Raw genomic sequence first — 25439 nt, 5'->3', positions numbered from 1 at the left:
AAATTCAAACTTAAATAAAAAATACTGTATGATATTATGCGTGGCTCAATTTTGTTATTTCTTTTTATTTGAACTACTACGATTTCCAGGCCTTTATTTAACAAAAGAAGATTTTGAAATGCGACATATTCTCTGGGCCAAGTAATTTCAGTATCCGAGTAGTCTAACGATGTATTGGAACTTCAATAAGTCTAATGGTCCGGATGATTAATTCGCCACCTACAATAAGACTGCACAGCTGTAGCAAACGTGACGATAGGAACTTGGGTAAAGAACGACCGGAACGTGCCGGAACGTGAAAATGCGAAGAATTCCTCCAACGACGAGAGACGAAGATTCGAAACGTGCCGCGTATCGAAAATGATCTGAAAGGAAAAAACGCACCTGCGGGGCGAGACAAAGCTGTTTTAAAAGGAAGGGGCTATAACTTTGGTCGTCAACACAAACGTTGTCTCAAACGGAAGATATTAAATTAATTCATATATCAAATTATATAATATGAGTTTAATCAGTTGATCAAAATTCTGGGTAATTTTAAATAGTTTCCCATTTGTTCTAAATTAAAGTCGAATACTGTTTGATTACGAGTATATTAGTCTGTGAATTTATATGTTCGATAGGTCCATTAAGAAGTAATTAATTAGCAAACATTAATATACTCGAGGTATTAATGCTAGAGTATTTAATATTGAAGTCTAACAAACGTTGGAATATATTTTTCTGGAATTAAATATATTACTTATTTTGGATGTGTCCAAATAGAATTGGATCAATTCTAAAATATTTAACATGGAAATCTAATAATATATCTCTTCTGTTATCTTACATATACTGCACATTCAAACGGAAGAAATTTCCTTTTTTGTTTTAAACAACAGCACTGTTCACGTACTTTGGAAACCACATCCCAGGACCATGCTTTCCCCTTAACTCGAATAGATTCTGCTACATTGACGACAGAGTGACCACAGGACGTTATTGTGTCTCCACCAGTAATAGTCTGTGCAGGCAATGGTCAGTAGCCCGTATCCCAGGTTAGGGTACCGCCGAAGACTTGGCATCCACTGACCGTAACAAGTGAATTACGTTTTAGCCCGAGTACTTCGCTCCAGGGACACCGGAGGTTTAGATGTAGATCCCTAGCCCTAATTAAGACGTTAAAGCTGGCAATTTGACTAGCAGCCCTTGCATCGAACCCGATCTAAACCTGAAATAAATTTGGATCTCAAGCGTTCAGGAAAGAACTCGTTTCCATTATGTTAACAGGAGAGATTTACATTCGCGATATTCTTTCGTTATACTAACGAAGACGAGGAGGTCAGGAATATGATGGTTAGCTTTAAACGAAACAGGATCTATGAACTCCAAGATCGTGGAATTTCAATTCTCGAGGAATAACATAAACGTGTTGTGAATTATCTCACAGGATCACCAGATGCCAGGATTAGGGGAATGGTATTACGATGAAGTGAAGCTCAACTGATTATCGATAGATTTCTTTTTGTAGAGAATCTTATAAGATGAAAGGAAAAAATGCTTCTTTCTGTTTATCAGTGTGCGTACTTGCTGCCTGAATATTATGAGAATATTATTCAAATGTTATTTGAATATCATTCAAATGTTACTCCAATATTCAGCTTTTAGAATTTCATTCACACGTTGCTTGAATGTTATTCGAATTTTATTGGAACAATTAACTATTCGAATATAATGTAAATGTTGCTGAAATATTATTCAAATGATGTTTGGATATTGTTCATATTTTATTTGAATATCATTAAAATACTGTTTGAATGTTATTTGATTTTTATCGAAACATTCAGCTATTTGAATATAATATAAATGATACTCGAATATTATTCACATGTTATTCGAATTTAGTACAACTATTATTCGAGTATAACTCGAATAAAATTTGAGTCTCAGCTCTCCTGAACGTTATTCGAATATCTCGCCCTTCGAATACCGCTCGAATCGAGAATAATTCGCCAAAAAATCCCCGAGGTCTCGTCAGGTGTAAATAAAGTGTCAAGCCTGCAAGCAAATCGAACGGTAGTGGGTTTTCCATCGACATCAAATCCGTCCTCTCAATCACACGCGTGAACTCGATACGCGACTGTTCAGCGCTCCGACTAAAAGAACAAAGTTATTCTCCTTCTTCGATGCGGAAGGAAACCTGTGTAACTTATCCGCGTGCGTGGAGCATTCGAGAAATCTATCGATTCGAAGGAAAAATGCTAGGCGTAAAGAGCGTTTCGCTCGACGTATTTCACAGCAGTGCTGAGGGGGTAGGGGGAACGGTGGCGCTTCGTCGTCGTTGGAACGTGATCGTTCGTTGGCTTGGCATAAAACCAACCGAGCTTTCCGCGTTCTTCTATTTCTCATCTAAGCTCCGGGTATCCTCGACGGGTATACCGGGTTGAGAACAATTCCTACACCGCGGGTATTGATTCGAATAAATGCGACGGAAATTTCTGTAGGCACGTCCGACAAGGCAGATTTCACAGATGCACGCGAAACGAGACCGCGGTTTCCAGCTTATCCGACACATCCCCCTTGCGTGGGCGTAGACACCGATTCGAGGCATTGTTTTTTTTTTTAGTCCATGTATCGTCCTCGCGTAACGTGGAAGGAGGTGGAAAACCTAGAAACCTTTGCATTATGTATGCTCGTTCGTTTAAAGCGTCGTCGTGGCGCTGTTTATCATTTAGAAAGCGCGATGAAAGCGCGAAGCGAAATACACATGACGTGAAAGGGGAAAAAAAACAACATTCCGATGGTGGGAAGTGCTTGTATTTGGATTGAAGTACGTCGTTCACGGAGTGCTAGACGAGCATAAACTTTGTTGCGTTCGAGGGTGGAAGACATTCGAGTGGTGAAAGAAAGCGATCTGTAATTGTGTAAAATTGAATGGTGTTAAATTTAGATTAAAAGTTGGATGGATCCTAGGTTTGCGAAGATTTCTTATCAGATTTCTGTTATTAATGCCTTAATAGGCGAAGTGGATTTACTAAAATTGAGTAGGAGGCTTGAAGAAAAATGAATTTGGGTATATCCTTGTCTTTTGTGATTGGTAACAAGTGTGAATTAGAATTAAATGGGTAGATTGATGAAATATTTGAACATTATGTTTTGAACAATTTCTTATTAAAATAATATTGGGCAAATATAAAGACACCCTTTCCATCCATAATTAAACAAGTTCACAAACGAAAGTAAACAAATCAAAATAATATTGGTAAAATATGAGGGCACCCCTTCCCTCCGTAATTAAAAAATGTCACAAACGAAAGTAAAACAAATCAATAACTATAACATTTACTAATCCCCTCGGTTAGAAAATGTCACCCCTCGTCATTCCATTACGCAGATCTCATACATTTTCACCCTACAAAAGCAGTAAACAATGCAGCAAAAGCGTGAGCACAATGAAGTTCGACCATTCCCAACTTCAGTAATCTCTTCTTTCGACATCGAACTTTCTCATTGCGGTAGCCGTCGAAACTTAGCGCCCGATGCCGTAACTAAGAAACCGAGAAAACGAAGAGAAGCATTTTCCCTCGCAGCGTTCACATCTTCAAATGGTATTGCGCGAAGGATCCTCCCTCCCAGCGGTCGTAAACGCGCGAAATTTAGTGAGTCCTTGGCTCGAAGTTGCGTGCACGGACAATGAGAAACGACCGCTCGACCTGCAACGTGGTAGAAAATTCGTTGAGTTAAGTGGCTAGCCTACTCTTCTACCCGTTTCCAACCTACGCCGTTTCCTCTTCCAACCCCGGTAGCCCATGTGAGAACGAGTTCTTGGACCGAGGGCAAAGTAAAGCTCGGAAGTGTATTTGCTAAACGACTCCGAAAGAATCGAACGGTTCCCTCATTCTCTTCCCCTCCCCTCACGGCTCGCGCAAACATCTCCTTTTATCACTCCGCTGCGGCTTTGCTCGTTTACTTTTTTTGCTTGTCTCGCCGATTCTTTCATTGTAAAAAGAAAAGAGAAAGAAAAAACAGAATTTGCCCACGAAAGCGTCGAGCTTTTATTGCTGGACGCTTCGTAACTGCCCTCGCGGAGCAGTATCGCTCTATCTCTCTGCATCCAGCTTTATGTCATGAAATTCAAATATGTATTTCCGGGTGTCCTGAATTTCGAACCGGATGGCATTTCAGGGAAAAGAATATTAGTTAGAGGGATGGAATTCTATTACCGAAATAACGATCGTTATTGTCACGTTTAATAGTGATTTATTTTGTATCGAGAATATAAGTTCTTTATTTTTGAACGTTTGAGGTTGATTCACGAATAACTTGCGCTGCAGGTGACAAATGATTATGCTTTTGAGAAATCTCTTACAGGTAATGCATGTTTGATTTGCTTGCTGAATGAGTAAAAGTGATAATCAAAGATGGTGGTTGTATTATTGGTCAGATTCATTACGAGATAGGACATTTGAAAATAAATCGTAAGAAACAGAAGTTATTTATGAATCGACTTGATATATTTTTCTCTTTCTCAAAAATTATCTATTTACATTATATATTTTCCTCTTTCTTAAAAAGCAATTCAACATTTATGAAAATGCACAGTTATTCCTAGACGACTTCATTTTTCGAAAATTACGATACCACTAATTAACTAAAATCTAAATTTCTAAACTAACAGTTCACACATAATGGCAATACCGATTCCACCGAATCCAGAAAGCGTCAAGTGTAACTACTTGCGAGCTCGCCAGAAAAATCTTGGCATTTCCAGGAAGGATCCAACCGGTAGACGTTTTCCAGTAGAATAAAAATAGGTAAAAAAGGAAATGCGTCAAGATAAACGTATCCACCGACTACGTCGGGACGTAGGGTTTTACGCGACGATATTTCGCATTCGTGTGCGAGCATAGGTTTGTACCCGTAGTTCTGGTACCTAGACAGCGCCTCGCGATGCAGATAGCAGAGCTCCTCGCGTCCACGAAGGCGGAAAGAACGGGACAAATGCATCCTGTTTTCCGTTGTTGCTCTCCCCCTCGACATCCCTTTCTCTAGATAATAACGATCTACGGGCGGAGGTTACGTAGTTTTTCAGGTCAGCGTTATCTGTGCTCGCGTTGAAGAGGGGTTGCGTGGGGCGCAAGAACGCGTACACGCATGCCGCGCGCAAGTAAGCCGTGAAACCACCCCCGAAACTGTTTGCCTGGAAGTGACGCCAAGTCCGGCGTGCCGGATCCCCAGGATCCGTGTTACTTTAGATGAGAAAATAGCGCGCGGATGCACGCGGTGTATCGCGTATCTGGCTCGTAAATTCACCCGTGCACCCGCAATCTACCCTCTGTTCTTTCGCACGGATTCGCCCCTTCTGATGTCAGCGCGGCTGAAGCCAGTTTTTGCGGATTTTACAAGCACGCGTGGACACGGGAAAGAAAGATGTTTATTATGAAAATAGATGACTGCGGGATAACGCGATGCTGGGGGTAATTTAGGGACGGAGATTTCTGGATGATACGTGGAGAGGTTTGGGATAGAGAGATTTTTAGTTGTATACGCGAGTGGTGTAATAGAAATATGTCGAGAGGGATGCAAATAAATTTAGGGAGAAGAGTATGATGTGATTGTTTCTGGGTATTTGGTTGAAATTATTTTTGAACTCTATAACGCGATGCTGGGGGTAATTTAGGAATTTGGGTTGCAGTAACACAAGGGTTATAACAGAAATTTATTGAGGGAGTGGAAATAAATTTAGAGAGAAGAATATGTGATACTGTCTCAACATTTTTTTTAAAATTGATTTTAAACTGTATATTTATAGAAAATTCTTGTATCTGTTTGCGTACAATCGTATGTAGGAGAAAAGATAGATTGTCTAATACATTTCAATTTTCATTCATAATTCACTGAACAAATTCTTGTATCTGGTTGAGAAGATAATTCTGAAGAAATGAATTGTTTAATGAATTTCATTTTCCATTCATAATTCACTGGTACACATAAAGTTACATAATGTTATCAATATAATATATCAAGTCAAGTACGATAATTATAATTTTAAAACAATGAGTATAATTAACTTTCAAAGTATCATTTAAAAAAACCAGATCAGTATTTTATGTAACCGTAAACTTATACTGCTCCAATTTATTTTCGTCTAAAAGTGAATCTACTCGTGTATTTCTAAATAAAATTTCATCGAGAAATGTGTACAAATATTGGATGCACAGCTATCGCAATCGGGTACATTTTTTTGTACCTTCTTGCGGTGGACAGGATGCTGTGGGAACGATTCAAACGAAACGAGAGGTTCAAACAAATTTTCACAGTCAGTTGCTATAGTTACCTGCGGTTACAAAAGGCTAAGCTTTTTTACGAGAAACTAAATTGCGTTTTTGAAAGCGTGGAAATTAGAATTTTTTCCGTTGCAAAAATGCTAGAGTTGGAAATAATCCATTCGTTATTAATAATTATTATAACTTTTTGCATTAAGTAAAGAAAATTTGATCTGTTTCAGATTCCCTTTAACTCGCATATCGGAGGAGGATTGCAGCTTCTGTTCGTGGTGAGTTTTTAATGCATCGTTACCATCTGAAAATTTCAACTACATATTGGATTAATGAATTATAAAATATAAAAAGTATATTTTCACGGCGTTTAAATTAGACTATACCGGAATATTCGAGAAATTCAAGAAATGTCTGTATCAACCGAGTAATGTTTTTTAAAACTGTATGATCCCTCCATTTCTCTGGATATTTGCAGTAAAAGTTTTCCTCTACTGCTGACTCTTACTTTCCACCCTCCAAACAAAGGTTATGTACCTTTACAGAAAACTGTTTCAAGCACCCCTTATCAATGTTCTTGTCAGTATCTATAGATAAAGTAGCATTCAGCGAATATTAAGAAATCTTCGCTGGCTTCCGGAGTAACTAAAAGGGAGAATTATTACTATTACCCCAAAGTGGCGTCATTATCTAAAGTAGGGGCCACGATTATATCCCAGGCCGCTGAATCGCTATTTTATATGAAAACTCGACGAAAACATCAGCCACGGGTAGTTAATTGTCACGCAAGGGACCCGTAGCACACGAGAATCACAGTTTCGCTTCCTACTCTCAGCTCCGCCGTCAAGTTTCCCTCGAACTCCGCCAAGTTTTCACTTTCCATGGTGCAAGATTAGCGAAAACTCGATGCACTTAAACGTAACTCTAATTTGCCCGAGGACTGACGCTCGCCGAGAGTTTTAAATGCCGTGGAAACGCAGTAAATCTCGGAAACGAACTTATGCTAATTAAATTGCGACGAAATACGGTAATTACCGGTAATTATACTTAACTTTCCGTTAAACGAACGACAGGCTGCCGCGATACAGCGCGATCACGGCGGATAGTTTATCTTCTTTACGCGCGATTTGTATCGGCAACGTTCGTTCGATCGTTTTCATTTATTTAAAGCGTTCAATCGCGAGCGTTAAACGCGAAGCGTCGAGTACATAATGCTCCTGTATGTGAACAGAGAAATATTTCTCTATTCGGTACACGAAAAATCTATGTTAAACGTTTATCAGCCGATTCGAGTTGAATTTCAATCTCGATTTTAATCGGAAACGCAACGCAGAACGAGTTGCGACTGTGAAAGTGGAAATAGTGGAGGGGCATATATTTTATTCCATGGTTCTACGCTTGTTTGTTTCGTTTATATTTGAGGGAGAGAAAGAGATTGAACTTTTAAAGCAGCCAGCTTTGAAATCGATATTGAAATCCGTCGATGTGGATGGCGGGTAATCATTTCACACGGAATGCGTATCGCTGTTTATTTACTCGAAATAATGCGTATAAAAATCATCTGATTTTTTTCGCGGGATACGTAAACACGTTTTAAACGAATTAGATTCAGCTGCATGAATTCTTTTAATTTCTTTTGGATTTCATGAGGGACAAATTTTATATTTTTCATTTTTTATCCGCTCCAATAAAATATACAAATCATACCAATTTAATCTGTAAACTGATTTTGACGTACAAATATCCTGTCTCACTTTAATATTGTATATTTCTTTATTTAGTAAAGTATTATGATTATAACGATAATTTTTATAACAAAATAAACATGTGTTCCAATATTTCCGGTGCGGTTAAAGTCTTTTTAAACAATTGCAGTATATAATTAAAACATAAAATAATAACCATATGTGATATAATCAGAATGAAAGACATATTTTGAGTAGTTTTAATATAATAGTATTTTGACTCTGCAATTTGCAACTAAACATGCAAATGTCATCTTGCACGTATTTTCTCTGTAATCGGTATTTTAACAACGAGCACATTATGTATTATACTTGGGAATTGATTGGTTTTAAACTTACATCAAACCCTAAGGATCATGATGTCCATTACATAGAATAAATAATATAAATATGTATAATATTCATCTCGATAAAAATAATAAACAGACCAATTACTGGCCACTTACTAATAATAGTACTCGTTTCGATTCTAATGTCCACACATCATGACAGTTTCATCCAGATAAAAGATCCTTCAAATTCCGATGTAGTCCGCTTAATTATCGAAGGCTCGATGTTTCGGAAGTCGATCGTTCGACCCCGCAGCGCGCGGTGCAATAAAGGATGATTAGTAATTACTAGGTGGAGGATGAAGTTTGTAAACGGGTAAGTTTTATCGGGCGCCCCGGTGCAGCGACACATTGATGCAATTCCCTCGTTATGCTCGTTCGTTCGTTTCTCCTGTTCCGTTCAAGGACGCGGATTGCAGCGCGAACGTGGAAAAACAAATTGCTTTAGGCTGATTATCCGCGACGAGGTTTAATACCGAACGGAAATACCGAGTCGACGATCCGCGCACGGCTTGCAGTTCGACGAAATACGTTTTACAAGGCAAAAAAACCTGGGGTTCGTTGATGAGCGAAACTAGTGTCGAGAGATACCTTTACCAGGATGTGTTTCAAAGCTCTGTTAGACGATGGTAGGGTGGTGTTGTTTCCAAGTGCGAGTTTCATTCTGATCGGGCCACGGTACCAATTATCTGACGCGAATTGGGCAGAATTGGATTATTTAGGAAAGTGATCAATTTTTTTATATTAAGGTTAAAATTAATTTTTTGGTGGTAGATGGTGTCGATTCATAATACAATTTTAATTCTGACTGGATCGCAGATGTAATAGTTTGAGGAGCAAAGAAGAAGATTATTTAAAAACAGTTTTTTATATTGACGATAGAATTATTTTTCTGATGGTTTGGAATAGATAATTGCAGTGCACATGTGAACAATAATAATTACAATATATAATGAAACTATATAATAAGTATAATAATTATATAATAAATATATATAATTACATTCACTTGTGTTCAATGTCGAAATTCATTCAAAAGTCAATTAACCCTATTTTAACTTAAAATGTTGTGTGCAGAGTAAATGTTGTTTTCCATACAATATAATACATTTACCTTACACGAGGAACAGGTTGGAAAATCCCTAAATATTATTTGCCGCTGTTCGATGACTATTCCTCCTGTAATTCTGATAAATTCAGTAATCAGTCGTACCATAGGGTAATCATCGTCTAATTAGATGCAATTAATTTCCGACGATTATTACCGTTCGAGACGGTCATCCTCGTGATTACAAATTTCAGGCAAATCATACTACGGAATAATGGGACGATTATCGGTGGTTTCGATTGCGCGCTCTGTTGTGCGTTGAACCGCATAATTTTGATGGTATTGATTTTCGATCTCGGCATGTAAATACCGTGGTAATCTTAGAAACAGTTTACGCGTCGAAACTGAAATCATTTCGGTTACGATATCTGTACGAAATAGTCATTTTAGCTCAGTTGTTTTATTTCAGATTGAATCCGTCGGAATTTGTTTCACATTCGAGACAGGAAACGTCCAAGTCCCTCTGGCTCGGATTACGCGATAATTTTCGAATGGAATAACGTTTTGCAATTCATGACAACGAGGAGCGATAGTAACTGGAGGGAAAAACGAACGAGCGTCGTCGGCTGGGCGTATCGTCGGACCTATTCGAATCGAATTAAAGTCGGAAACGTGAAAATGGTGGCTCACGAAAAGATTTCGTGGAATCCCGTGTACAAATTGAACCTGAAACTATTTGAAAAATTGTCGAGTCGAGGGAAAACGGATTACCGTGACGGGTGATTTCTCGCGGACTTTTCGAGATCGCCCAACGAGGGGTTAAAGAGGTTATCGCGAATGCAAAATTTCCGACTCAATATTTGAGAGAAAGGCGAGCGACGGGGGCGGAGGGTAACGAGGAGTGAACGTCAGCAAACACTTTTAAGAACGATGGAGGGACAAAAGAGAGGCTATATAAACGCTGTTAACTTTTATCTCGTAATATTGATTCTTTTTAGCCCGTCGAAGGGGTTCTTTATTTCTTTGTTCGGGGTACCTGTACGGTCTATAAAATATATCTTACAGTTTATGAGTCGGCTGTAAAACACGGATGAAAACGGTAGTTGACACGTAGTATTTCGATTCGAACGTTTCGATGTTGGTAAGAGGCACATCAATTCTGGAATTATATTGGATGTGTTTTATGTAACAAAAGCTTACTACGACGAAACGGTATTTGCAGACGGGGCCGTGATAAACGTTACGATTTTAATTTATTGCGATTTGTTTGGAGCATGGAGTACGGCTGCAAGGAAAAATTGGTGAACGATTCAAAAACACTATTTTTTAATTATATTCTTTCTTTTCAAATCTCAGAGTGATGAAGTTTCTATTTAAACGAATTTTTAAAAATGTAGTTTATCTTTTCTGAAAGGTATATAATTATACATATTGTGTAAAGACGTGTCATGTACCTTTATACAATATATTTATAACATATTGGCTGATATTATATTTGGCTTTGGAAAAGAATTATTAGAACATGAATAAACATTAATAATGTGCTACGAAATATAGTTCCTCTTTCCTGAAAAGTATAGAATATATTCTTTGGTGTTCAAAACCATATTATATTTATGATATAAATTTCAAGATGAATATCAATAAATGCAAGCTTCTGTATTTATGCTCATATAATAAACTCTCTGATGCTTCATGGAAGGGGCTTAGAACATGCAAATGAACATTTGATAAATTATGACGAATCACATGGACAAAAATGAAGTAAGTTTACGCAATATGTAATTAACTAAAATATTGTTACATCTTCGTTGGTGTACCTTCGCCTGGGTGAGAATGACGTCCATTTTTGGATGTCCATCATAAATGAAAAATTGGAGTCGAATGGAGACCGTTTCGCTTCCACTGTTGAAAATTCGAGAAAAGTAATTTGTTAACGTCAACAATTTTAACCGAAAAATTTCGTGACAATAAACAAGTTTGCGAAGAAAAACAGAAATCCCAGTTCGCCATGCATCGTCGATAAACTGGTCAATGCCCACTCTAAAGGAAAACAAAGAGTGGAGCGAAAAATACACGGATACAGTGGAACGCCAACAAATGGGCGAGCTGTTACGCGAAAAAGAGATCCGTAAAATAAATACAGGGACGAGGAAACATTTACATTCGATAAAGTCTCTTGAAAATCAGAAAACCTAAAACATCCGAGAAGTATTTGTCAAAGTATCTTTGTTGTCTTTGTGTTTACACGCTACAAATAAATAGATGCGATTTCGTTTCATTGTTTTACGTGGGAGCAAATAATATAAATAAATAGAACGGAGGGACAATGTTAAATAAACTCAGGACGGATATCATCATGGTCGTAGATAGACTCGCGTAAGTGGTCTTCTAAAAGGGCCTTTGGAATTTCGTTTTTCAATCAAATATTGGGTGTATAGAACACAATCATTTTTTTTTTATTTTTTTTTTTTTTTTTTTTTTATAGTTTAAATGAAATTAGTTTACGATCGTAAGTATTTATTGTAGGTTAGTACAAAATAACTGAAAAGAATGTATTTAAAATTTATTCTAATTAGAATACTCTCTTTCTTCACACTTTCCTTGCCTTATATCTTCCTTTCGTTGGAAATGGTGGAAAAAACAGAACATAAAATATGTAAAAACCGCAGGATACCGTTCACACAGAATATTCAGTTCATCAGAGTGTAGAGATCGCAATTACATATTCAGGCACAAAGTAGAGCGGGGCGAGCCCGATTCTGATACAATTTTAAAACTCTGAATAACTCGTGTACTCTGGTTTTATAAGCATCGTTAATTCACGGGATTTCACGGAAACGTTCGACGCATTAATAACAATGCGCCGCACGAGCGGATAATTGCGCCTCGAATTAATGGCTTTTATAAATTTTCATTTCCGGTCAGTTTCAAATGTTAATTACGATTACTTCTGACGCTCTTAACGCGTACGCCAGCGTTCGTTACGCGGCACGGAATATTCTCGTTAACGAGCTTGCGTTACGTGCACGCGTGACAAGACGAATCCTACGATTATTAATTGACAAAAATTAGAGTAACTGGCCGATCCGTATCGTTGATTTATTGTAGGGAACGATACTAAAAAATTGCTGCACGTTCTAGCTATGTTTATTTTAATACGTGATCTACTAGCAAAAAAAATGTAAAGGAGTTATTTAGGGCTAAAATAAAAATAAAAGAACTTTATTTACTTTAAATAGCTAATTTTAGAAAATGGAATAAAAGTGTATAGAGTATTCATTACTGCATATTTATCCAACCAGGATGAGCCTGGAACAGGTAAACATTACACCTCGAGTCGAAGACTTCTGATATCGCACGATAACACTGTTTTCCATTAATTAGAGTGGAAACGGCGATGCAGACCCCCGCGAGTTAAATAATTCTGCCCAGAATTAAATAGTTCCGTCTACCAAGCAACGTTTCCGAATTAATTGCTTCGCGTTATCGTTTCGATCTCTATACATTTTAAAACACTCACTCTGAATAATACATATCGTTTTTGATACCGCTTGCGCCGAGTGTAGATCACGTATTTTCTATTTCGTTTTTAAAAACTGAAGTAATTTAATCGGTGAAAGTTATGTCACGTGTGGAATAAATCACGAGTATTATTTACTTTTAACAACAAATCTTTTCTTAGGCAAAATTAATATCGTTGCGAAAGAGTGATGTAAAGTATCGTTCGTAACTTGTAAACAAATTGACCAAGACAGTTGAAAATGATAAGAAACATGTTTAAATAAACGTACCAAATTTCAAAAGTTTTTATCAAATACGTTGACTGCAAAGAAATTATAAAAATTGCCTCGAAACTGATAAATAAAACGAGTACCTGTTTAAATCAATAGCAACGAGCTAGTTCACCTTGGAACCAGCAAGCTCGCCATTTTGTCGCATCACGGACGAAGACATGGGGTTTCTTTGGAATGGCACAGTTACTCTATTAATCCCGCGGGAACGTTAGCAGAATATTTCCTTCAGAAGTTTACTATTTTGAACGTCTATCGGAAAATATCCGCTCGCCTGGCAATTGAAACTTCTCCGCTCGAGTTGAAACGGTTGAAAATTGAGTTTTTCGGAAAATATGGAAATCCGAAATTTGCATAGCACTTTGTTATCGAATTTACATTTTCCAGCAATACTTATTCGAGTGAAGTGATCAAGTATTTAAATTTAATTCGAGTAATTAAAGTTAAATAACGTGGCTAAGAATAACGTGGAGAGATACAAGGCAAATAAAGTAATGAAAATAAAATGTATAATTTTCAGTGGAAATATTACGAATAATTACATTACAAGTAGAATTTTATGAACAGCAGTTCACCAAAATAGGTCAAAGACGGATCAACCCGTGCAAGGGACGTACACTTTTAATGGTGTACGTCCCATTATTTCCGAACCAGTGATCCAAAGATTATACGATCGGTAAGCAGCTCGATTTTGGCCAGAAAAAGTGGGCGAGAGCCATCGAGCCGTCGCCGGTCTCGATTCAGGGACGCTTTTCAGTCTATCGGGCTGGGTAGGCCATCGCAGACGAGGACTCCTCGAAATCGATCGTCCCCTTGCGTTTCGCTCCTTATTTATTCCGCCCACTTCTCTATTCAGTCCTCGGTTTGCCTTGTGCGGTGAAAAACAATGCGAAATCCGTCCACGGGAGACGGCTACTTTACATTTTATCTGATTCACCGGTGGAGCTGTGATTTGGTTTAGATGGGCGAGATCGGTTCGTCACTACAAGCGTAAGAAACTTTTCTGCTCCAAAGAATAGCGTATAAATATCTCGAATATATAATCGGTTATCGTTGGGCTAAAATATTTAGCCCAACGATAACCGTCGCACCGTGCGATTGGGAGGCTATTTCAAAGAATTGCTTCGAATGGGCTTCGCTATTTCAAGTCAAAGGATATCCTTTGCGGTGGATGGGAAAGCGTGATTACAATTTGGAAACTTTTTATTGACACTTTCTTTTCTTGCTATTGGAGGTCAGATTTGAAATCAGCGACCTCAAAAAATACTTGAATACAAATTTTCATCCGAATCTAGTCACTTTTCACATTTCGTTCCGCCATATTGGATCCGCCATATTGTATTTCTGAATTTCGAGTTCAGACTTGGAATCAGCGACCCCAAAAACCTCTGTATGCAAAGTTTCATCCAAATCGAATCACTTTTCACATTTCGTTCCGCCATATTGGATCCGCCATATTGTATTTCTGAATTTCGAGTTCAGATTTGGAATCAGCGACCTCAAAAATACTTGAATACAAATTTTTATCCGAATCTAGTCACTTTTCTCATTTCGTTCCGCTATATTGGATCCACCATGTTGGATTTCTGAATTTCGAGTTCAGATTTGGAATCAGCGACCCAAAAAAACCCTGTATACCAAGTTTCATCAAAATCGTTCGAAAAGAACTCATTAAATAGTCAAGACAAACTATGTAATGGTGATTCTTGTTATTTCAACCAGGAAATACTACGTGTTTACGATTTTTGCTACGTTACTACTAGTGCGTACGCACTTTCAGGAATTTACGTCACTCATTGTCAGTCAATCGTTCATTCATATTATATATTGGATACATACGTCTAGTATAAGAAACTTTATCGTAGCTCAACGTAACTAAACTTTGACGCAGCTCAGCGAGGAATTGTCGGATTCTTTTCAAACAAAATTCAAATTGAAGAGAAGGATTTCTCCTATCTAATGTATGTTTATCATCAGTGTTAAATATTGTTAAACAATTGTTTTGTTTATTGGAATACTGACTTCTGAGACCTCTTTACTACATTCTTTCCTTTTGAACGATTTTTATGAAATTTGGTATACCGGGGTTTTTGGAGTCGCTGATTACGAATCTGAACTCAAAATTTAGAAATCCAAAATGGCGGATCCAATATGGCGGAACAAAATGTGAAAAGTGATACGATTTGACTGAAAATTAGTATACAGGGGTTATTGAGGTCGCTGATTCGAAATCTGAACTGAAAATTTAGAAATCCAAAATGGCGGATCCGATACAGCGAACTAAAATTGCGAAAAGTGATTCAATTTGGATGAAACTTGGATATACAGGGGTTTTTGGAGTCGCTGATTACGAATCTGAACTTATAATTTATAAATTCAACATGGCAGATCCACAATGGCGAAACGAAATGTGAAAAGAAGCTCGATTTGGATGAGAGTAGGAGCTTCGAAGTTCTCGAGGTTACTGATTTGAAATCTGAACTAGAAATTCGAAAATAAAAAATGGCGTATACAAATTCACCCTAAGAAAATAAGTATTCACTTCAGATTTTTCTGCGTGAAAGCCTACTCGTACACAAATTTCTAGTACTTTGTGACAGAGAACATATACAGTACAATATCCGGTTATAGTAAAACACTGACTGTGATACATGAGAATCGATTTAGAAGTCTCCGACGCATCAAAGGCCATACGTCGGTTGTCCTCCAATGCGATCGTGTTTTACGTTGACGAAACGATAATAAGAACACAAAGGGGAATCGCGTTGCAAACGTATCTCAAAGCTAGGAAAGATGATTCCCGGGTTAAGAGGAATGTGGTATCGTATGTTGGAAGAATGTGGATAATGTAGGGTAATTTCTGTTTCGGAGAACATACAAAAAATGAAATAGACATTGCTATGTTTAAAAGTGAAAACTTACTTTAATTTAACTCTCTGTTCTTCGTGTATGTAAATAAAAATATAAATTTGCATAAACATCTGCAGTTCAGCGATTAAATTTCTCCATAACACATAGAGGTGTATTTCAAATATTAATATGAACAACACAACAATAACGATGGAATGACCTAATAGATGATATGAAATTCATTGTGCTTCCTTTCATTCTGAATATTGCTACACCAGTTGCCATCTTATCGGTAGGTAAGACGTTCGCAATAAGGCAGAATTTCCTCCAGAATCTGTATTCTCAATTTGTGGCACATTGGTCCTCAAGTACCGATGCGAACTTGTTTACCTTGCGTTCTTCCGAGTTTCTTGAGTTTACGTTCGATTTGATAGCTATTGAGATGGGAGCAGCGAGAATTCCACGCGGTGAGTAGTAAACCTGCGTAGTAAACTTTATTTTCCTCTAGTCGGATGTGGCCGCTTTCGGAATCGACTTAACACATCAAACATCGATAAGTATCGCGTTCACTTTGGCGTACAACTTGATTAATCGATCGATAATTCAATGGAAGTAAAATTGAGAAGATGTGGGGGAATAAATTTTATGAATCAATGTATTTTATCAATCAGAGATATTTCATAATTCCAAAAGAGGATTTAGAATTTCAGGATCTAGACTATATCAATGTTACTTTAATTTAAATAAAAGTATTTTGTTATTAAAAATCATAATCTCCAACGACTGTATACTTTCCACTGTTCTTTTAAAGCTTTGATCGTGGTAATTATGATAGTGGCTGGTGCGCTTCAGCATTATCTTTGTTTCGTATAATGCATGTTTATTGTGCATTGCGAATAACAATGTTCCCTGAAATGTTGCGCTTCATTAACGCATAAGGAACACAGAAGCTACAGAGGGACACACGCAATCAGAGAAACTAGATTAAAATGAATTGGAAATTGAATGAAATTGAACATTCCATTAGACATTCAAAGCCATTGGCTATATAAAATTCAAAAACAACGCTACTCTTTCCATCGCGAGAACGCAATTCGTAATTTTCACTATTTTAGTAAACGGATTACTCGTTTAGTAAAATAGTTGAAGTGACCAATATTTTGACACTGAAAGCTAAAGCAAGATACAGTGAAAGAAAGTAAGATACATTGAAATAATTATCGTATTTAATAACATTATATTATAATATATAATGTAATACATAATACCATAATATGATGTATTAAATAAATATTATACTGTACACTAAAATTAACAAATGTAATATGCAATAACATTATTTGAAGTAATTTTTGAGAACTTTATATCGTCAATGTTCAATTCTTGTTCCCAATAGTATCTGTAAAATTTTATTGCGTCCCGGAGCAAGCTAGTAACTATTCCTGCCGCAATATCAATAAAAATTTGCAACCAATGATACACTGTCCATTTTTACTGCTATCGCTAACAAACAAAAAAATTGAACGATCCATTCTCCATCATCGAAAAATGGTATCTGTTCGCCTCGAATTCCGAACATTTACAAAGCGATCAATCTCTATATAGCGATACTAATCCACCGTCTGTTTCTGTCGATCATCGGACACGTTTGTCACGGACGCGATGAAAAAAGCCAACAGAAAAAATCGAAAAGCGAAGCCAAGTAAAGGGATAGACTCCCTCGAAAGCTATGTGGGTTACGGACCTAGATAAACCGGTGAGATTCAATTTGTTCGACAAACGACATACACAGTTTAATTAAAACGGATTCGTCTATATCTCAGAGAAAAAAAAAGAACTGGTATTGCGATCAAACCGAGCTTGAAATATTTCTGTACAACGATTATATATTTTAATTTTGTAGGACGATTGAATGTTGCCGTTTTCAGTGTTAATTTGTTATGATTGAAATGCATGTGTATTGTTTCATTTATTTTTATATACACAGATGAGGAGCAGAATGCATAAATCCTTGGTCTGATTATTATTGTTCGTACTGAAAAAATGAATAATTTTGATATCGAGTAGTTTATCTATTTATTAATATCAATCTTAATGTTACATGTATATTTTATTAGTGTATATATTTATCTATATATTTATATATATAATATAGAATATAACATACATGATTCGATGGAAAAGTAAATAACATAATTAATTTACAAACTTCCTTCCTTGTTCCAAGAAGTGAATCTTTAGTAACAAAAGTGAAAATAAAAGGCCATTGAAAAAACTAACCGACCACGACTTTTTGCAAGCTTCTCCGCGACTCACCTTTGTTCCCGAGTTCCGAGGATATTATGTCTGACCTAGTATTTACCTGCACGAAACAAACAGTGCACTCATTATCAGGACCGCCACACTTTTGTCGCTGTTATAAATAATTCGTCAGGCACCGTCGTGTTGTTTTATCGCGCAATCGCCCACCGGGCGTTTGTAAAAAACTGCTTGCCAAGGTTTTGCGGTCCATAACAGCGAAATACGTAGCAATTAGCGTTCTTGCGCCGGTATCGATAAATTCCTACGCGATGGTTACGATGTTCTCAGATTTACAATGTAACGCCAACTTGGCGTACGACGCTTGGTATCGTTGTTTATACAGGTTCGTGATACACCGTCGAAGTTCTGAGATTAATCATTTTGAGGTGTACACTGTATAATAAATCGTCGAATTTCGTCGCGATGGTACAATTAAATGAATTGAACCAATTATTACTTATTACTTTATATGTAATTGTAATTGTACAAATATTAGGTAGACTGCAAAGTAATTTCGTTTCTTTTACATTAAATTCAAACAAATTTTGAATAAATTTCTATCTTTAATTATTTCTTTTGCCATCTAGAGTGCCAATTTTCGATGCTCGATAAAAGTCAATAACCTGATGAATGATAAACAAGTATTTAAAACTGCAAAAGCAACATTACTTTCCAGTCCACCTAATATTTGTTTCTTTCACAGCGGATTAAAGTGTTTGATTTAACCAACAAGTATTAAGCAACAAGCATGGACCAAATAAAATACTCTTAGACGGCACTATCATTCACATTTAATGGCAATCACGTGTATTTTCATTTATAATACAAAACTCCTATTACTTTATTGAAATCAAAATTCTAAAGTCCTTTTTGGAGAATCCTTTATATATACATATCATATACAAGTACTATTTTTCGAACAAAGCACACGTACAGAAACTTTTTGTAACCGCTGCATCGCGTTTTTGTTTAGTTCGCGGTTGCGAATCAGCACAGCGTCGAAAATTGTGTTAAGTCCAAGTGTCCTCTCGCAAAGATCTCCTTTCCCGTCGTAATTAACTGGGCCACCGGCGGTTCACCTATTACCAAAATTTGCGACGTCGCTAACGTACGCACGGAGTCGCGAACTCGCATGCAGATGCAAACGGTTACGTGACCGAAATTCCAGCCACCTGTTTATGTGATGGTAATCATTGGCCAAGCGACTGATCAATTATTCCGCACGACGTACAAATTACCGTTTCGACGATCCGAACGAGCATCGGGGAAACGAATTTTTCGTCCCGTCGTTCGAAAATGGCGACGGTCAGACGAGGGACGGGGGTGTAGAAGGGGGAGGCGCAAAGTGATTACAGCGGACGATAATACGAAATTAAAAAGTCCCAATTGCGTCACGCTCGGGCGCTCTCGATGGTATGAAAACGTGTAATTGAAATTAACATTGTCAACTCGTTGCACCGATTTGGTCGTGTGTCGTGACGTATATAATTTTACACCCATGTATAGCGCTTTTAGCTCGTTCTTCAACCCCCGATTTGCGCACTTTTTCGACGCGTAACGAAAATTTGACGGCTAAAGTAGGGTCCGCCCCGACAAACGGAAACGGAACTAACTGATTTTACTCTTTGAAACGTAAATTTTTCCATCTGACGGATATTTTTGCAAATCCAGGAGCTATTTGGGTCGTTGGTTTCGAATTTAAAGATGAATGTTGAAGATTTGAAGAGGAGTAAGATAGCTATATAGCATGAAATATTAAAAAAACAAAGTGTATGTATGTAGAAATTAAAAATCGCTTCGGAAGTATAGAATTAGGAATTATTTTGTAATACTGTAATTCATGTATCAACTGCAAATTATATAAGCTAGTTTGAAAATCAAATAGAAAGGTACCTATCTACATATCTCTGATTTCTCCTCAATTGTTGACTCAATATTTATAAAATTAGTAAACAATTATTTTATAAAACTGTTAACGAAAAGTGTAATTCATAAATTAAATGCAAATTACGTAACAGAGTTTACAAATCTAATAGAGAGTTACTTATCTGTAATTTCTTCTCAATTGTTGATAGAATATTTCAGTTTAATCACCCTTACCCAGCAAAGTAATTTTTTATCCGTTACTATCTAAATATAGTGTCCTAAGAATTAATTTTCACAAATTTCTACTTCAGTTATGTTAATTTTCACCCTAACATTAGTCGTTTGTCGAAAATTGTTAGTAGAAGAACAATGATATTCTGTACACGAATTAAGCGATGCTGGCATAATGATTTTCAACGATTACGGTCTGTTACTTTAATCGTCGGCTTTATTGAGGCACGTTCGAACACACGTATTGCCGCGTTACACAGATTCGTAATCAGTAATTCGAGCTGCTGTTCATTACGGGCAAACAAATCCCGCCGATTAATCGATTTCTCGTTAATGATTTGTATAACCGTTCCGCAATGTTTGCGTTATATCATGGAAAAATGTTGATAACGTGCCAAGTTCAATTAAATTGTTTGTTTAACCTCTGCATCGAAATGACTTTCTTTTTATAAAATAAAAATAACATTATTCAACGTACATATCATGTATATGTTAAATTTTGTTTTGTAATTTTATTTTAATTTTGTAAATAAATATTTTCTTCTTCCCTTTGCAAATTGCAAATGCAAATTTGCACGTTGCAAATTTCTACAATTTAAATTTAAAAAAATCACTCCTCACATTTATGGATGTAATCATTAAGATCGATGATATCTAAGGAAACCAATGAAGTGACATGATAAATAAACAATCGTTATTAATGAAATAAGAATTGGCTGTACAACTTTCAGTTCACCACTAAGATACTATCACGTCTTATTATCACTTATTATCTCTATCATAAACTCTGCAGCGATAAAGCAGCTTTAACTAGATTTTTCATACAGCTTTACAGTGTTACATCCAATTACAACGTTACAACGCGATAATACATCGCGCGCTTGTAGATCTCGCGTAACGCACAAATCGCACGTAACGAGCCCTTAATTAGTAGCGTAACGTGTAATTAACGTTAAAAATTCCTTGGGCGTTCAACATCAGGTATAACGGGCTGTACATTACCATAATTTTTAGGCCAATGAACACGCTCCATTAGCATTATTTCGATAGCAATTTAAATTATCTAAGTCCGCCCTCGCCACTCGAGTATTCCATTAAATACTGAAGCACGTGGCAAACGATAAACCATGATGGAGGGCGGACGGGTAATTGTTCTACTTACAGCAGAAATTGTTGTTGCATGGCTAGGAGGAAAAGAAAATGTTAAATATACAAGGGTAAATATCTGTGAACCTTATTATAATAAATCTTCTTATTTAGAGAGAGAGAGATTTCCATATTGGTTTGTGAATATTAAAAAAGCTTGACTTTAATGTTCTTATATTAAAAACAGATTCAAACTGTCAATGTTGTAATCGTTTACATCACAAGCCTGTCAGGTTGACTGAACACGAAACTTTGAAAAGGGTACTCTTCCATTTTTGATAACAAAGAATAGATTATTTTCAATATACTCTTTATGAACAACTTTGAATATTCCCTTTACATATGCTTAAACAAACTTACTAAATTTCAAACGTTTACGTCAAGTACTTTGACTGCAAAAAAAATCATGAAAATTGCCTCGAAACCAGCAAAAAAAAACCTACTCCTTTGATAACCATTTTGCGCAGTATTTAACAGATACTATGTAGAAAAATGGCCCTTCGTTAATGTGCTAATACATTCATCTATTAAACTCACAAGAAAAGTTCTCTCTTATAATCGGCCTTGTAATCACGGACACTTGTAATTGCTTTATTCGGTACTTTCAAGCAATGAGTGCTCTTGCACGATGATGCGTAAAAGCCCGGGACGAAAAACGTTCTTCCCAGAACGCGAAGGGGCGAGTCTGTACGCGTTCGAGTGAGTTATGTTTGCCGGAGTCAAGCCATGGAAAACTACTTCGAGTTGTACGGCACAATATGGGACGCTTCGCAACCGCGGCACTCGGAACGTCCCGGCACTTAAACAAATTATGAAAAAGTTCAAAATTATGTAAACCTGTGACACCGCACGCGGAAGGATATTACAAGTGATGTAAACGACGCTGTAAGCAACGCGCTTTAAGTGATGCGAGAGTATAATTTAGCCACCTACTGGGAGGGATGCTAGATCTCGAATGTGTGCTAAAAAGCGATGTCTCTGAAATATGTAGACAAAACGTGGGAACTCTAATCCACTCGTAAAGTACAAAAATACGTACGAGGTCGTTTATGTTAATTATAATATTTTGTTCGGACGAAAGTGGCTGCGAAGAAGAAATTATATTTGGGATATATTTTATTTTATTATTCAGTTCATAGAATATTGATCAATGATTTCTTCATTTCACTTTTATAAATTTGTAAAAGAATTGTGATTTTAACTATTTTAAATTTTGAAGTGTTAATGTTTTGTTTGAAAAAATACCAGGGAAACTTTAGACTCACTGTAACTCACTGTAACTCACTGTAAATATACTCTGTTCGAATCATACTCTTTAATTCTATAATTATAGATACTGTTGCAAATGGCTCCTTCTAACAAGGTTCCAATTAAAATTACACCAAACACTTCCTTTTCTATCAATCAAACAAAAAAAGAAAGCTAAACATAAGTCACTAGTAATTCATCTCACAAAGCACAACTTGAATAAATTTTCCACATCTTCAACGATTTCATACCCTCGAAAACTCCCATTACACAAACTCCTCGTGCTCGATCACGGTTCCCAGTGATGTTTACCGGGATCGTTGTTGCTCTACCAGCACGGTACATCAGAATCAGAAAGCAAGCGACTCTCCAGACACCGCATTAGAAAATCATACGATACTTAGCGGATACGGAGGGGCCCATTACTATAATTGCTGGTTCACGCACGCATTCAGCTATCCAGATACGCGAATACCTTCGTGGCCAATATTCCAACCGCGTATCCATACCTAGTTACGGTCTCATGGCTGCACGGCAGTGGCTCGCGGTGGTTTGGTTTACTGCCTCCAGGGAAACGTATGTATCCCTATCCCTTGTCACGTGGAAATCGTCTATGGTCCGTGCTACCTAGCCAGAATGCACACGTGCGCGTGCATGCAACGTTCACCCTCCCACGCAGTTTTTATATAATACGCGACGTACCGTTTGCCTGTACAAAAGAATTCTCTCGTCCTTTCGAACGTGATTCCTGGAGTCGTTTCAACGAGAATTCGAATGCGACAAAGGGGCCCGCTGCCTTCTCTTCTTCGTATTTCAAGCATTAATGCGTCGAAGAAGTAACGAATAAACGTCGGACGGTGCGCTAGGTCGAAGTAAACATTTTCTGGCTTTCCGCGAGCCGAGAGCTAAAGCATCGAGAAATTATGCAAATGTTATTCGCGCACGTGGTCGGCTGAGTTATTTGTGGCCTTTTAATGCCGCCGTTGGAAGTTCCTAATGAATTTATGGAGGATATTTCACGGCGGGGAAGTAACGAGAGACAGTTTTTAAATAAAGGAATGTATATGCATATTAAGGGGGGGGGGGGAAGACGGAAGAGAATATAAATGGTAATTCGAACTGGGGCCATTCGGATGTTTTGTTTCGAGCGATATTCGCTGACTTGTTGAGCCAGTTAAGAGAAAGTTTTATTCTGAGAATTTCGAATCGTTTAGATATTTCAACTTTGATAGTGGGGCATTAGTTTTGCTGGTAAGGTGTCGAGAACTGCTGTATTCTATGACTTTATATCCATTATAACTATTGTATTCTTCTCTATTTTATAATTGAATTATGCATTCACAACCTAAATTAAAATATACTGTATTCAATTATAATATTGGAATTAATACTGATCCCTCTTTCTCTCTGCAGTACATGAAATACTTACATGTAAACAGTAGAGGAAGCAAAGTGAAAGAAATTTAACAACCAAACCACAAATTTACAATCTAACTTGAAAATGAGACAGGGGGATGAGAATTGTCCAAGCACAATCAGAAGACAAAAATTGAGTACAATAATATAGGAAGAAATAAAATAATGTGCTGGATTATTAAAGAATTTGATACATGTCGAGGAAAAGTTGAGATACAGTTAAAATAATAAACAGATAGGAGAAGGAATGCCAGGAGAATATACAGAAAGATGCGAATAAAATTTTGTGTTTTCTATTTTTGGTATCCGAGGACAAATAGTACAAATGTAAATTAAATAAAGTCTGCGAGGCAGGGACCTCATATACAAGGTAGCAAAGAGGAAGGATTCACCTCTTCCATCTATTCAGCCAGCCAGAACTTCAGAACATGGGAGTAATGTGATCGAATTTACGAGAACAGTAGGAAACGTAAGAGGCAAACTTTAGATACGCTGAATAAAAGAGGATAGTCGGAGGGAAGAATAATAGGGGCCATAAACCACATCATAATAATCAAACAAGGAAACTACCAAGGGTTGAAGAAATGTGGACTTAGAGTGCGTTGATAAAAACGAGATGAGAAAGGTATGAAGTGAACATGAAAAAACAGAATAGGCACAGGATAGTTACGTGACAGAGGTGAAAAAGATGACCGAGCGTTATGATAGTAAAATTCTTGAATAATAAAAGGAGATAAATTAATATAATATAAATAAATGTTATACTAGTCTATGACTATCAACTATTATTTTATCTGAATTGCGACCTTTACACAATGTGGATCTTTCAATTCTCCAAACTTTAAATAACAGAAGCATTCCTCCCAAAACATTTTCAACTCTACATTCGTGTCATCCAAGTGACCTAAGTTACATATCTCTATATAGAAAAGAAATTCTTTGCAAATAGCACTCCCTATTTTTTAAATATTCAGCCTGCAGAAAATCTAAACAATCTACCAATTTCATTCCTCCTCTCACGAAACACTCGACAAACCTTCCCCTGGCATAGTGCGCGACAGGATCGACGCGCGCGAGGTGCTTCTCGCGAGGAACCAGGCATAGCGATAAGAGGTTCGATTAGAAATTCCGAAAGGGTATCTCCAACACATGCCTGGCCTCGTAGGAAGGCATCTCGCCGAATATTATCGCGGTCCGCGCGTAAATTACGC

At 37.1% G+C, this 25439-nt stretch overlaps 1 protein-coding gene across 5 annotated transcripts in view; it reads left to right on the top strand.

Moving 5' to 3' along the window:
- LOC128878236 (zwei Ig domain protein zig-8-like) overlaps nt 1–25439 on the top strand; it is a 296557-nt gene that overhangs the window by 152970 nt on the left and 118148 nt on the right. For all 5 annotated transcript variants that reach the window (XR_008457383.1, XM_054126519.1, XM_054126314.1 and 2 more), the window contains one exon: nt 6485–6532. The gene's annotated coding sequence lies outside the window, so the exon portion shown is untranslated. The remainder of the gene's footprint in view (nt 1–6484; nt 6533–25439) is intronic.

The sequence above is a fragment of the Hylaeus volcanicus genome, chromosome 1, assembly GCF_026283585.1.
Source record: "Hylaeus volcanicus isolate JK05 chromosome 1, UHH_iyHylVolc1.0_haploid, whole genome shotgun sequence".
NCBI lineage: Eukaryota > Metazoa > Arthropoda > Insecta > Hymenoptera > Colletidae > Hylaeus > Hylaeus volcanicus.
This window is presented reverse-complemented; position numbering and strand designations above follow the sequence as displayed.